Genomic DNA, 13,498 nt, shown 5'->3' with positions numbered 1-13,498 from the left:
CAGTGCTGTGATACCTTGTGAATAAACATAACTGCAAGCAGTGTGTGATTACAGGAATACAAATAACCCTAATAGCATCAATCTTATAGAATACCTATACCTAGGAATATGTCCCTGAAGATAGACATGTATGTAACGGGCAGGCAGGGCCGGAGTGAATTAAGGCCATTAATTATGCGAGACAGAAAGATTTGAAAAAGACATTAATCTTAACAGCGGTATATTAACCTGTACTTTCAGAGAACATGGGGCCGTCCTATCTTTTGTAGTTCTCACCTTTATATATGTATGTAATCTGTGGTCTCAGAGATTTCATTGCTGAGAACGCCATCCTGTTTAAGGATGTTCCAGTGTGTAAAGATTTTTTATTTGTTTTATTTGGGGTGCTCCCTCATTGCACAGAGTGATAAAACTTGTGTTCTGTCCCCTTTTCTTATCAATTCTGCTATATTTAAGATTGCTACCTTTCCCAGAGAGGAGTTGACTAGTTCTGCGCTGTAGTGCATCTCTTGAAATATATTCACTAAAAGTTAAGCTTCTATTTGGAAATCAAGAGTCTAAAGTGCAATGTCTTTTTACTCTGCATAATTGCCCAGATGGGATGTTATTGATTCAGTTATTGATCCAGTTTGAGGATGCATACATCGAGACTCATTACATTCTCCTATTCTGAATTTTAGTGTAAATGGGGCTGATGCCTTCATGAAAAAGTAAAATAAAGATCTAAAAATGCAATCTGTTTATTATCGCTCACACTACTGAAATCCAATCCAAATTCATTGTTAATAGAAGTTCAAAATACATATAATAGATCTCTTGGCCCCTTCCAGATAAAAAGTATCATCTATGAATCGTGTCCAACAGTTTCTCGGGGGTTATTGTGCCATGTGTATTTAAACCTCCCACAGGCCCATGTATACATTTGCATAAGATGGGGCAAATTTCGTTCCCACCGCTGTCCCATATTTGTGAATAAAGTCCTTTTGAAAAATAAAATAATTCTGTGATAAATAAAATAGAATCTACTAAATGGCAGTTGTACAGGGAGTAAAACTCAATGCTTATTCCTTGAGCGTGTGGTATTTTCCTTATTAAATGTATACTTTTATATTACATTTCACACGCTGCATCTGGACGTTATGCAAACATATGTAAATTGTGTACGGGGAACCGTCTGACATGACCCAGACATGCACCCTCTCCCAACACATTCACCAAAGCCTGCGTGTGGTTTCCAAACATTTAATATTTGTTCATACATTGATATGCAGCAGGGTGAGGGGTCTGTTCCTGGCTGAAAGGCGACATTGTATAGGTCGTATAGGGAAGTCAGTGCAGCCATAACGTGCCTTGAATTGAGGCCTGAGCAGGGTTAAAGGCTACAGCCAGACGTCTGTACAGCTACTCTCCTACCTGGTCCCTGCAGCACATCTTCCCCTGCAGCGCATCGCTACTTGTTCACATCCAATACGGCACGCTTTGGCCCAGGCACAGTCTTGTATCTAGGAAATGCAAAGTGACCTTTCACCTCTGACTTGGGCACATGTGTGACACCCCCTCCCACATCTATTCACCAGTGCGTACAGTGGGATAAGAGAGTAGCAACTTTACCCCGCAGGAGTCGGCTGGGGGTTATAAGCCTTCCCCGTGTGCAACTCAACTGGCTGGAGCCAAATTACTCATGAGTTTAGTATGGTGATTAACCCCTCCCCTGCCAGAGACCTGCAGAGCATCACATCCCTGCCAGTAGCAACCAAAAGGTCTGCTGAGTTCAGGTCGTTGGCTTCCCTCTAGTTTGATTAATACTGGGAACATCCAGGATCACTGTGGAAGTTTAAACTTCTCATGCTCAGACCCTGCACACTGACAATGAGAGCAGCTTAGACAGAGGGGCCCGCACACTGTCACAGAGAGAGGCCCGCAGAGGAAGTTGACAAAAAAAAACTTCTGTGACCGAGGGTGTGGTCGAGAGAAAACAGGGACACGAGCAAGGAAAGGACAGAGTCCTATTAGGGGCTGCCAGAGGGACGGCAGCAGCAGCGCAGTGTGCACTGTGACCGCACGGCAGGGTAGAGCTAATACTGGAATTGCAGGTGCCACATGCTGGCACCGCCTGATATCCACGTTCACTTGGCCATCGGGCACAGAGCTGTCTGTAAAGCTCTGTCCAGGCACCGATCTTCTGGTCATCAGGATCTCACTGAAGATAGAGCTCAAAGTATTTCTCAGAGGACGAGGCTGAGTCGGCGAGACTGTCCATTAACTGCAGGAGAAAGAAGAATAAAGATCTAAAGTCCCCAATCTCACACAAGGTCTCATGCTATCTGCTCACAACAGGGCCAGATGTGTCTCGCTGCACCTCCCACAGCGCACAGGGCGGGACCGGCTCCAGACGCTGCGGCGATACAAAGCGAGGCTGGAGATTGCAGTCAGTTTCACAGATTCCTTGCAGGATGTGACATTAAAAACATTTAGACATTAATTTAAAATCTACAAAAGACAGAGAGCTTCACGCAAATGAGGAGGGATCCTGGTGCAGAGGAGCAGAGGATTGACCAACCCATCCCACAAACGGCCTAAAGACTCCTAACCATCGGTCATTTGCTGCTGTAAGTGTCTGGAGATCCTGAACATGAGGCATGCGATACAAAGGACTGCGTGTGCCGACTGCGTGTGCCGACTGCGTGTGCCGACTGCGTGTGCCGACTGCGTGTGCCGACTGCGTGTGCCGACTGCGTGTGCCGGGAGCTGGTTTATGGAGCCCAAACCCGAGCCATAAAATACCAAAAAACTATCAAATAACATGGAGAATGATTGAACCCAGTGACCGGGTGTCAGATTGCCCGATGCTCAGACAAAAGCGGCATGTTTAATAAGCAGTGAGGCAACGTACACCACCGATAGACACAGTGCGGCCTAATGAACCGTCACCTGGCTCAGTAAGGTACAAGGGGGGGGGGGGAGCGGGGGTGCTGTGTCATCCGGCTCAGAGTAGGGGGCATGTGGGGCAGGGGGAGGTGTCATCCAGCTCACAGTAAGGGACATGGGGGGTGTCACCTGACTCAGAGTAGGGTACATTTGGGGTGTCACCTGGCTCAGAGTAGGGTACATTTGGGGTGTCGTCCGGCTCAGAGTAGGGTACATTTGGGGTGTCACCTGGCTCAGAGTAGGGTACATTTGGGGTGTCGTCCGGCTCAGAGTAGGGTACATTTGGGGTGTCACCTGGCTCAGAGTAGGGTACATTTGGGGTGTCACCTGCCTCAGAGTAGGGTACATTTGGGGTGTCGCCCGGCTCAGAGTAGGGTACATATGGGGTGTCGTCCGGCTCAGAGTAGGGTACATTTGGGTTGTCTCCCGGCTCAGAGTAGGGTACATTGGGGGGAGGCAGTGTCACCCGGCTCAGAGTAGGGTACATTTGGGGTGTCACCTGGCTCAGAGTAGGGTACATTTGGGGTGTCACCTGGCTCAGAGTAGGGTACATTTGGGGTGTCACCTGGCTCAGAGTAGGGTACATTTGGGGTGTCACCTGGCTCAGAGTAGGGTACATTTGGGGTGTCACCTGGCTCAGAGTAGGGTACATTTGGGGTGTCACCTGGCTCAGAGTAGGGTACATTTGGGGTGTCACCTGGCTCAGAGTAGGGTACATTTGGGGTGTCACCTGGCTCGGGGATCGTCCTGTGCCCGCTCTCTGCCTCCAGACCGATCTCTTTCAGAACAAAGATGGAGGTGGCTGGAAAACAAAGAAGAGACAGGAAGATGCCTTTGCTCAGCACAGATGGGAAGAGCTCACATAGGGAGGAGTGTGCGAGGTGTGCACAGGGAAGGAGTGTGCGAGGTGTGCGCAGGGGAGGAGTGTGCGAGGTGTGCACAGAGGAGGAGTGTGCGAGGTGTGCGCAGGGGAGGAGTGTGCGAGGTGTGCGCAGAGGAGGAGTTTGCGAGATGTGCGCAGGGGAGGAGTGTGCGAGGTGTGCGCAGGGGAGGAGTGTGCGAGGTGTGCACAGAGGAGGAGTGTGCGAGGTGTGCGCAGGGGAGGAGTGTGCGAGGTGTGCGCAGAGGAGGAGTGCGAGATGTGCGCAGGGGAGGAGTGTGCGGGGTGTGCACAGAGGAGGAGTGTGCGAGGTGTGCGCAGGGGAGGAGTGTGCGAGGTGTGCACAGAGGAGGAGTGTGCGAGGTGTGCGCAGGGGAGGAGTGTGCGAGGTGTGCGCAGAGGAGGAGTGCGAGATGTGCGCAGGGGAGGAGTGTGCGGGGTGTGCACAGAGGAGGAGTGTGCGAGGTGTGCGCAGGGGAGGAGTGTGCGAGGTGTGCGCAGAGGAGGAGTGTGCGAGATGTGCGCAGGGGAGGAGTGTGCGAGGTGTGCGCAGGGGAGGAGTGTGCGAGGTGTGCGCAGGGGAGGAGTGTGCGAGGTGTGCGCAGGGGAGGAGTGTGCGAGGTGTGCGCAGGGGAGGAGTGTGCGAGGTGTGCGCAGGGGAGGAGTGTGCGAGGTGTGCGCAGGGGAGGAGTGTGCGAGGTGTGCGCAGGGGAGGAGTGTGCGAGGTGTGCGCAGGGAAGGAGTGTGCGAGATGTGCGCAGGGGAGGAGTGTGTGAGGTGTGCGCAGGGGAGGAGTGTGATGAGTGTGCGCAGGGGAGGAGTGTGCGAGGTGTGCGCAGGGGAGGAGTGTGCGAGGTGTGCGCAGGGGAGGAGTGTGCGAGGTGTGCGCAGGGGAGGAGTGTGCGAGGTGTGCGCAGGGGAGGAGTGTGCGAGGTGTGCGCAGGGGAGGAGTGTGCTAGGTGTGCGCAGGGGAGGAGTGTGCGAGGTGTGCGCAGGGGAGGAGTGTGCGAGGTGTGCGCAGGGGAGGAGTGTGCGAGGTGTGCGCAGAGGAGGAGTGTGCGAGGTGTGCGCAGGGGAGGAGTGTGCGAGGTGTGCGCAGAGGAGTGTGCGAGGTGTGCGCAGGGGAGGAATGTGCGAGGTGTGCGCAGGGGAGGAATGTGCGAGGTGTGCGCAGGGGAGGAGTGTGCGAGGTGTGCACAGAGGAGGAGTGTGCGAGGTGTGCGCAGGGGAGGAGTGTGCGAGGTGTGCGCAGAGGAGGAGTGTACGAGATGTGCGCAGGGGAGCAGTGTGCGAGGTGTGCGCAGGGGAGGAGTGTGCGAGGTGTGCGCAGAGGAGGAGTGTGCGAGATGTGCGCAGGGGAGGAGTGTGCGAGGTGTGCGCAGGGGAGGAGTGTGATGGGTGTGCGCAGGGGAGGAGTGTGCGAGGTGTGCGCAGGGGAGGAGTGTGCGAGGTGTGCGCAAGGGAGGAGTGTGCTGGGTGTGCGCAAGGGAGGAGTGTGCTGGGTGTGCGCAAGGGAGGAGTGTGCTGGGTGTGCGCAGGAGAGGAGTGTGCGAGGTGTGCGCAGGGGAGGAGTGTGCGAGGTGTGCGCAGGGGAGGAGTGTGCTGGTGTGCGCAGGGGAGGAGTGTGCGAGGTGTGCGCAGGGGAGGAGTGTGCGAGGTGTGCGCAGGGGAGGAGTGTGCGAGGTGTGCGCAGGGGAGAAGTGTGAGGTGTGCGCAAGGGAGGAGTGCGAGGTGTGCACAGGGGAGGAGTGTGATGGGTGTGCGCAGGGGAGGAGTGTGATGGGTGTGCGCAGGGGAGGAGTGTGATGGATGTGCGCAGGGGAGGAGTGTGCAAGGTGTGCGCAGGGGAGGAGTGTGCGAGGTGTGCGCAGGGGAGGAGTGCGAGGTGTGCGCAGGGGAGGAGTGTGCGAGGTGTGCGCAGGGGAGGAGTGTGCAAGGTTTGCGCAGGGGAGGAGTGTGCGAGGTGTGCGCAGGGGAGGAGTGTGCGAGGTGTGCGCAGAGGAGGAGTGTGTGAGGTGTGCGCAGGGGAGGAGTGTGCGAGGTGTGCGCAGAGGAGGAGTGTGCGAGATGTACGCAGGGGAGGAGTGTGCGAGGTGTGCGCAGGGGAGGAGTGTGCGAGGTGTGCGCAGAGGAGGAGTGTGCGAGATGTGCACAGGGGAGGAGTGTGCTGGGTGTGCGCAAGGGAGGAGTGTGCTGGGTGTGCGCAGGAGAGGAGTGTGCGAGGTGTGCGCAGGGGAGGAGTGTGCGAGGTGTGCGCAGGGGAGGAGTGTGCTGGGTGTGCGCAGGGGAGGAGTGTGCGAGGTGTGCGCAGGGGAGGAGTGTGCGAGGTGTGCGCAGGGGAGAAGTGTGAGGTGTGCGCAGGGGAGGAGTGTGAGGTGTGCGCAGGGGAGGAGTGCGAGGTGTGCGCAGGGGAGGAGTGTGATGGGTGTGCGCAGGGGAGGAGTGTGATGGGTGTGCGCAGGGGAGGAGTGTGCGAGGTGTGCGCAGGGGAGGAGTGTGCGAGGTGTGCTCAGGGGAGGAGTGCGAGGTGTGCGCAGGGGAGGAGTGTGCGAGGTGTGCGCAGGGGAGGAGTGTGCGAGGTGTGCGCAGGGGAGGAGTGTGCGAGGTGTGCGCAGGGGAGGAGTGTGCGAGGTGTGCGCAGGGGAGGAGTGTGCGAGGTGTGCGCAGGCGAGGAGTGTGCGAGGTGTGCGCAGGGGAGGAGTGTGCGCAGGGGAGGAGTGTGCGAGGTGTGCACAGGGGAGGAGTGTGATGGGTGTGCGCAGGGGAGGACTGTGCGAGGTGTGCGCAGGGGAGGAGTGTGCGAGTTGTGCGCAGGGGAGGAGTGTGCGAGGTGTGCGCAGGGGAGGAGTGCGAGGTGTGCGCAGGGGAGGAGTGTGCGAGGTGTGCGCAGGGGAGGAGTGTGCGAGGTGTGTGCAGGGAAGGAGTGTGCGAGGTGTGCGCAGGGGAGAAGTGTGCGAGGTGTGCGCAGGGGAGAAGTGTGCGAGGTGTGCGCAGGGGAGAAGTGTGCGAGGTGTGCGCAGGGAGGAGTGTGATGGGTGTGTGCAGGGGAGGAGTGTGCGAGGTGTGCACAGGGGAGGAGTGTGCGAGGTGTGCGCAGGGGAGGAGTGTGTGAGGTGTGCGCAGGGGAGGAGTGTGCGAGGTGTGCGCAGGGGAGGAGTGTGCGAGGTGTGCGCAGGGGAGGAGTGTGCGCAGGGGAGGAGTGTGCGAGGTGTGCGCAGGGGAGGAGTGTGATGGGTGTGCGCAGGGGAGGAGTGTGCGAGGTGTGCGCAGGAGAGGAGTGTGCGAGGTGTGCGCAGGGGAGGAGTGCGAGGTTTGCGCAGGGGAGGAGTGTGCGAGGTGTGCGCAGGGATGGAGTGTGCGAGGTGTGCGCAGGGAAGGAGTGTGCGAGGTGTGCGCAGGGGAGGAGTGTGATGGGTGTGTGCAGGGGAGGAGTGTGCGAGGTGTGCGCAGGGGAAGAGTGTGCGAGGTGTGCGCAGGGGAGGAGTGTGCGACGTGTGCGCAGGGGAGGAGTGTGCGAAGGGGAGGAGTGTGCGAGGTGTGCGCAGGGGAGGAGTGTGCGAGGTGTGCGCAGGGGAGGAGTGTGATGGGTGTGCGCAGGGGAGGAGTGTGCGAGGTGTGCGCAGGGGAGGAGTGTGCAAGGTGTGCGCAGGGGAGGAGTGTGCGAGGTGTGCGCAGGGGAGAAGTGTGCGAGGTGTGCGCAGGGGAGGAGTGTGCGAGGTGTGCGCAGGGGAGGAGTGTGCGAGGTGTGCGCAGGGAAGGAGTGTGCGAGATGTGCGCAGGGGAGGAGTGTGCGAGGTGTGCGCAGGGGAGGAGTGTGCGAGGTGTGCGCAGGGGAGGAGTGTGCGAGGTGTGCGCAGGGGAGGAGTGTGCGAGGTGTGCGCAGGGGAGGAGTGTGCGAGGTGTGCGCAGGGGAGAAGTGTGCGAGGTGTGCGCAGGGGAGGAGTGTGCGAGGTGTGCGCAGGGGAGGAGTGTGCGAGGTGTGCGCAGGGGAGGAGTGTGCGAGGTGTGCGCAGGGAAGGAGTGTGCGAGATGTGCGCAGGGGAGGAGTGTGTGAGGTGTGCGCAGGGGAGGAGTGTGATGAGTGTGCGCAGGGGAGGAGTGTGCGAGGTGTGCGCAGGGGAGGAGTGTGCGAGGTGTGCGCAGGGGAGGAGTGTGCGAGGTGTGCGCAGGGGAGGAGTGTGCGAGGTGTGCGCAGGGGAGGAGTGTGCGAGGTGTGCGCAGGGGAGGAGTGTGCTAGGTGTGCGCAGGGGAGGAGTGTGCGAGGTGTGCGCAGGGGAGGAGTGTGCGAGGTGTGCGCAGGGGAGGAGTGTGCGAGGTGTGCGCAGAGGAGGAGTGTGCGAGGTGTGCGCAGGGGAGGAGTGTGCGAGGTGTGCGCAGAGGAGTGTGCGAGGTGTGCGCAGGGGAGGAATGTGCGAGGTGTGCGCAGGGGAGGAATGTGCGAGGTGTGCGCAGGGGAGGAGTGTGCGAGGTGTGCACAGAGGAGGAGTGTGCGAGGTGTGCGCAGGGGAGGAGTGTGCGAGGTGTGCGCAGAGGAGGAGTGTACGAGATGTGCGCAGGGGAGCAGTGTGCGAGGTGTGCGCAGGGGAGGAGTGTGCGAGGTGTGCGCAGAGGAGGAGTGTGCGAGATGTGCGCAGGGGAGGAGTGTGCGAGGTGTGCGCAGGGGAGGAGTGTGATGGGTGTGCGCAGGGGAGGAGTGTGCGAGGTGTGCGCAGGGGAGGAGTGTGCGAAGTGTGCGCAAGGGAGGAGTGTGCTGGGTGTGCGCAAGGGAGGAGTGTGCTGGGTGTGCGCAAGGGAGGAGTGTGCTGGGTGTGCGCAGGAGAGGAGTGTGCGAGGTGTGCGCAGGGGAGGAGTGTGCGAGGTGTGCGCAGGGGAGGAGTGTGCTGGTGTGCGCAGGGGAGGAGTGTGCGAGGTGTGCGCAGGGGAGGAGTGTGCGAGGTGTGCGCAGGGGAGGAGTGTGCGAGGTGTGCGCAGGGGAGAAGTGTGAGGTGTGCGCAAGGGAGGAGTGCGAGGTGTGCACAGGGGAGGAGTGTGATGGGTGTGCGCAGGGGAGGAGTGTGATGGGTGTGCGCAGGGGAGGAGTGTGATGGATGTGCGCAGGGGAGGAGTGTGCAAGGTGTGCGCAGGGGAGGAGTGTGCGAGGTGTGCGCAGGGGAGGAGTGCGAGGTGTGCGCAGGGGAGGAGTGTGCGAGGTGTGCGCAGGGGAGGAGTGTGCAAGGTTTGCGCAGGGGAGGAGTGTGCGAGGTGTGCGCAGGGGAGGAGTGTGCGAGGTGTGCGCAGAGGAGGAGTGTGTGAGGTGTGCGCAGGGGAGGAGTGTGCGAGGTGTGCGCAGAGGAGGAGTGTGCGAGATGTACGCAGGGGAGGAGTGTGCGAGGTGTGCGCAGGGGAGGAGTGTGCGAGGTGTGCGCAGAGGAGGAGTGTGCGAGATGTGCACAGGGGAGGAGTGTGCTGGGTGTGCGCAAGGGAGGAGTGTGCTGGGTGTGCGCAGGAGAGGAGTGTGCGAGGTGTGCGCAGGGGAGGAGTGTGCGAGGTGTGCGCAGGGGAGGAGTGTGCTGGGTGTGCGCAGGGGAGGAGTGTGCGAGGTGTGCGCAGGGGAGGAGTGTGCGAGGTGTGCGCAGGGGAGAAGTGTGAGGTGTGCGCAGGGGAGGAGTGTGAGGTGTGCGCAGGGGAGGAGTGCGAGGTGTGCGCAGGGGAGGAGTGTGATGGGTGTGCGCAGGGGAGGAGTGTGATGGGTGTGCGCAGGGGAGGAGTGTGCGAGGTGTGCGCAGGGGAGGAGTGTGCGAGGTGTGCTCAGGGGAGGAGTGCGAGGTGTGCGCAGGGGAGGAGTGTGCGAGGTGTGCGCAGGGGAGGAGTGTGCGAGGTGTGCGCAGGGGAGGAGTGTGCGAGGTGTGCGCAGGGGAGGAGTGTGCGAGGTGTGCGCAGGGGAGGAGTGTGCGAGGTGTGCGCAGGCGAGGAGTGTGCGAGGTGTGCGCAGGGGAGGAGTGTGCGCAGGGGAGGAGTGTGCGAGGTGTGCACAGGGGAGGAGTGTGATGGGTGTGCGCAGGGGAGGACTGTGCGAGGTGTGCGCAGGGGAGGAGTGTGCGAGTTGTGCGCAGGGGAGGAGTGTGCGAGGTGTGCGCAGGGGAGGAGTGCGAGGTGTGCGCAGGGGAGGAGTGTGCGAGGTGTGCGCAGGGGAGGAGTGTGCGAGGTGTGTGCAGGGAAGGAGTGTGCGAGGTGTGCGCAGGGGAGAAGTGTGCGAGGTGTGCGCAGGGGAGAAGTGTGCGAGGTGTGCGCAGGGGAGAAGTGTGCGAGGTGTGCGCAGGGAGGAGTGTGATGGGTGTGTGCAGGGGAGGAGTGTGCGAGGTGTGCACAGGGGAGGAGTGTGCGAGGTGTGCGCAGGGGAGGAGTGTGTGAGGTGTGCGCAGGGGAGGAGTGTGCGAGGTGTGCGCAGGGGAGGAGTGTGCGAGGTGTGCGCAGGGGAGGAGTGTGCGAGGTGTGCGCAGGGGAGGAGTGTGATGGGTGTGCGCAGGGGAGGAGTGTGCGAGGTGTGCGCAGGAGAGGAGTGTGCGAGGTGTGCGCAGGGGAGGAGTGCGAGGTTTGCGCAGGGGAGGAGTGTGCGAGGTGTGCGCAGGGATGGAGTGTGCGAGGTGTGCGCAGGGAAGGAGTGTGCGAGGTGTGCGCAGGGGAGGAGTGTGATGGGTGTGTGCAGGGGAGGAGTGTGCGAGGTGTGCGCAGGGGAAGAGTGTGCGAGGTGTGCGCAGGGGAGGAGTGTGCGACGTGTGCGCAGGGGAGGAGTGTGCGAAGGGGAGGAGTGTGCGAGGTGTGCGCAGGGGAGGAGTGTGCGAGGTGTGCGCAGGGGAGGAGTGTGATGGGTGTGCGCAGGGGAGGAGTGTGCGAGGTGTGCGCAGGGGAGGAGTGTGCGAGGTGTGCGCAGGGGAGGAGTGTGCGAGGTGTGCGCAGGGGAGAAGTGTGCGAGGTGTGCGCAGGGGAGGAGTGTGCGAGGTGTGCGCAGGGGAGGAGTGTGCGAGGTGTGCGCAGGGAAGGAGTGTGCGAGATGTGCGCAGGGGAGGAGTGTGCGAGGTGTGCGCAGGGGAGGAGTGTGCGAGGTGTGCGCAGGGGAGGAGTGTGCGAGGTGTGCGCAGGGGAGGAGTGTGCGAGGTGTGCGCAGGGGAGGAGTGTGCGAGGTGTGCGCAGGGGAGAAGTGTGCGAGGTGTGCGCAGGGGAGGAGTGTGCGAGGTGTGCGCAGGGGAGGAGTGTGCGAGGTGTGCGCAGGGGAGGAGTGTGCGAGGTGTGCGCAGGGGAGGAGTGTGCGAGGTGTGCGCAGGGAAGGAGTGTGCGAGATGTGCGCAGGGGAGGAGTGTGCGAGGTGTGCGCAGGGGAGGAGTGTGCGAGGTGTGCGCAGGGGAGGAGTGTGCGAGGTGTGTGCAGGGGAGGAGTGTGCGAGGTGTGCGCAGGGAAGGAGTGTACGAGATGTGCGCAGGGGAGGAGTGTGCGAGGTGTGCGCAGGGGAGGAGTGTGCGAGGTGTGGGCAGGGGAGGAGTGTGCGAGGTGTGGGCAGGGGAGGAGTGTGCGAGGTGTGCGCAGGGGAGGATTGTGCGAGGTGTGCGCAGGGGAGGAGTGTGCGAGGTGTGCGCAGGGGAGGAGTGTGCGAGGTGTGCGCAGGGGAGGAGTGTGCGAGGTGTGCGCAGGGGAGGAGTGTGCGAGGTGTGCGCAGGGGAGGAGTGTGCGAGGTGTGCCCAGGGGAGGATTGTGCGAGGTGTGCGCAGGGGAGGAGTGTGCGAGGTGTGCGCAGGGGAGGAGTGTGCGAGGTGTGCGCAGGGGAGGAGTGTGCGAGGTGTGCGCAGGGGAGGAGTGTGCGAGGTGTGCGCAGGGGAGGAGTGTGCGAGGTGTGCGCAGGGGAGGAGTGTGCGAGGTGTGCGCAGGGGAGGAGTGTGCGAGGTGTGCGCAGGGGAGGAGTGTGCGAGGTGTGCGCAGGGGAGGAGTGTGCGAGGTGTGCCCAGGGGAGGATTGTGCGAGGTGTGCGCAGGGGAGGAGTGTGCGAGGTGTGCGCAGGGGAGGAGTGTGCGAGGTGTGCGCAGGGGAGGAGTGTGCGAGGTGTGCGCAGGGGAGGAGTGTGCGAGGTGTGCGCAGGGGAGGAGTGTGCGAGGTGTGCGCAGGGGAGGAGTGTGCGAGGTGTGCGCAGGGGAGGAGTGTGCGAGGTGGCACTTACTGTCGGACAGGGTGTGGATCCGGTCCCCCAGTGCCTGGAAGTACAGGTGCCTCATTGCCTCCTCTGCGGAGATCCGCCTCCTCCCCACCAGCTGTGACAGGGACAAGTGACCTGAGGTGACCTGCAAATACTTTTGACCCCATATGACTTGGACCTTATGCAACCTCCGCCTGTGACTTTGCATGAGCTTTTTCTGACCCGACCTCCATTTGTGACCTTTGTTTGAAACCTTATGCTCTGTCTGACCCTGCATCGACCTGTGACCCCTGCCTGACCCCATATTACCGCTGCCTCTTACATTGACCCTATGTGACTATTGCCTGTCCCTACCTCCACCTGTGACCCTATCTGAACTCTGTTTGACCCCATATGACCTCCACCTGACCCCGGGGGGACATTACCTGCAGTAGTTTGGACAACAGATTAGCCGCGTCTGATTCCAGCCTGTGAGGAAAAGAAACAACTGAGTCCTAGAGGTACGCGGGCTTATACAGAGCACGTGTCCGAGTGCAGTGTCCTAGAGGTACGCGGGCTTATACAGAGCATGTGTCCGAGTGCAGTGTCCTAGAGGTACACGGGCTTATACAGAGCATGTGTCCGCCGTGCAGTGTCCTAGAGGTACACGGGCTTATACAGAGCATGTGTCCGAGTGCAGTGTCCTAGAGGTACACGGGCTTATACAGAGCATGTGTCCGAGTGCAGTGTCCTAGAGGTACGCGGGCTTATACAGAGCACGTGTCCGAGTGCAGTGTCCTAGAGGTACGCGGGCTTATACAGAGCACGTGTCCGAGTGCAGTGTCCTAGAGGTACGCGGGCTTATACAGAGCACGTGTCCGAGTGCAGTGTCCTAGAGGTACGCGGGCTTATACAGAGCATGTGTCCGAGTGCAGTGTCCTAGAGGTACGCGGGCTTATACAGAGCACGTGTCCGAGTGCAGTGTCCTAGAGGTACGCGGGCTTATACAGAGCACGTGTCCGAGTGCAGTGTCCTAGAGGTACGCGGGCTTATACAGAGCACGTGTCCGAGTGCAGTGTCCTAGAGGTACGCGGGCTTATACAGAGCATGTGTCCGAGTGCAGTGTCCTAGAGGTACGCAGGCTTATACAGAGCACGTGTCCGAGTGCAGTGTCCTAGAGGTACGCAGGCTTATACAGAGCACGTGTCCGAGTGCAGTGTCCTAGAGGTACGCGGGCTTATACAGAGCACGTGTCCGAGTGCAGTGTCCTAGAGGTACGCGGGCTTATACAGAGCATGTGTCCGAGTGCAGTGTCCTAGAGGTACGCGGGCTTATACAGAGCACGTGTCCGAGTGCAGTGTCCTAGAGGTACGCGGGCTTATACAGAGCACGTGTCCGAGTGCAGTGTCCTAGAGGTACGCGGGCTTATACAGAGCATGTGTCCGAGTGCAGTGTCCTAGAGGTACGCGGGCTTATACAGAGCATGTGTCCGAGTGCAGTGTCCTAGAGGTACGCGGGCTTATACAGAGCACGTGTCCGAGTGCAGTGTC

At 60.5% G+C, this 13,498-nt stretch overlaps 1 long non-coding RNA gene across 1 annotated transcript; it reads right to left on the bottom strand.

Moving 5' to 3' along the window:
- Positions 1 to 1,228: 1,228 nt before the first annotated feature.
- Positions 1,229 to 12,524, bottom strand: LOC142478288 (uncharacterized). The gene is made up of 4 exons (XR_012793047.1): positions 12,395 to 12,524; positions 11,994 to 12,084; positions 3,659 to 3,730; positions 1,229 to 2,263 (listed from the first exon to the last, which is right to left on the bottom strand). It is a non-coding gene; the product is annotated as an uncharacterized LOC142478288 (long non-coding RNA).
- Positions 12,525 to 13,498: the final 974 nt, after the last annotated feature.

The sequence above is a fragment of the Ascaphus truei genome, unplaced genomic scaffold, assembly GCF_040206685.1.
Source record: "Ascaphus truei isolate aAscTru1 unplaced genomic scaffold, aAscTru1.hap1 HAP1_SCAFFOLD_236, whole genome shotgun sequence".
NCBI classification, from domain to species: Eukaryota; Metazoa; Chordata; class Amphibia; order Anura; family Ascaphidae; genus Ascaphus; species Ascaphus truei.
Note: the sequence above shows the minus strand (reverse complement) of the source record. Positions and strands in the feature narration are given on the sequence as shown.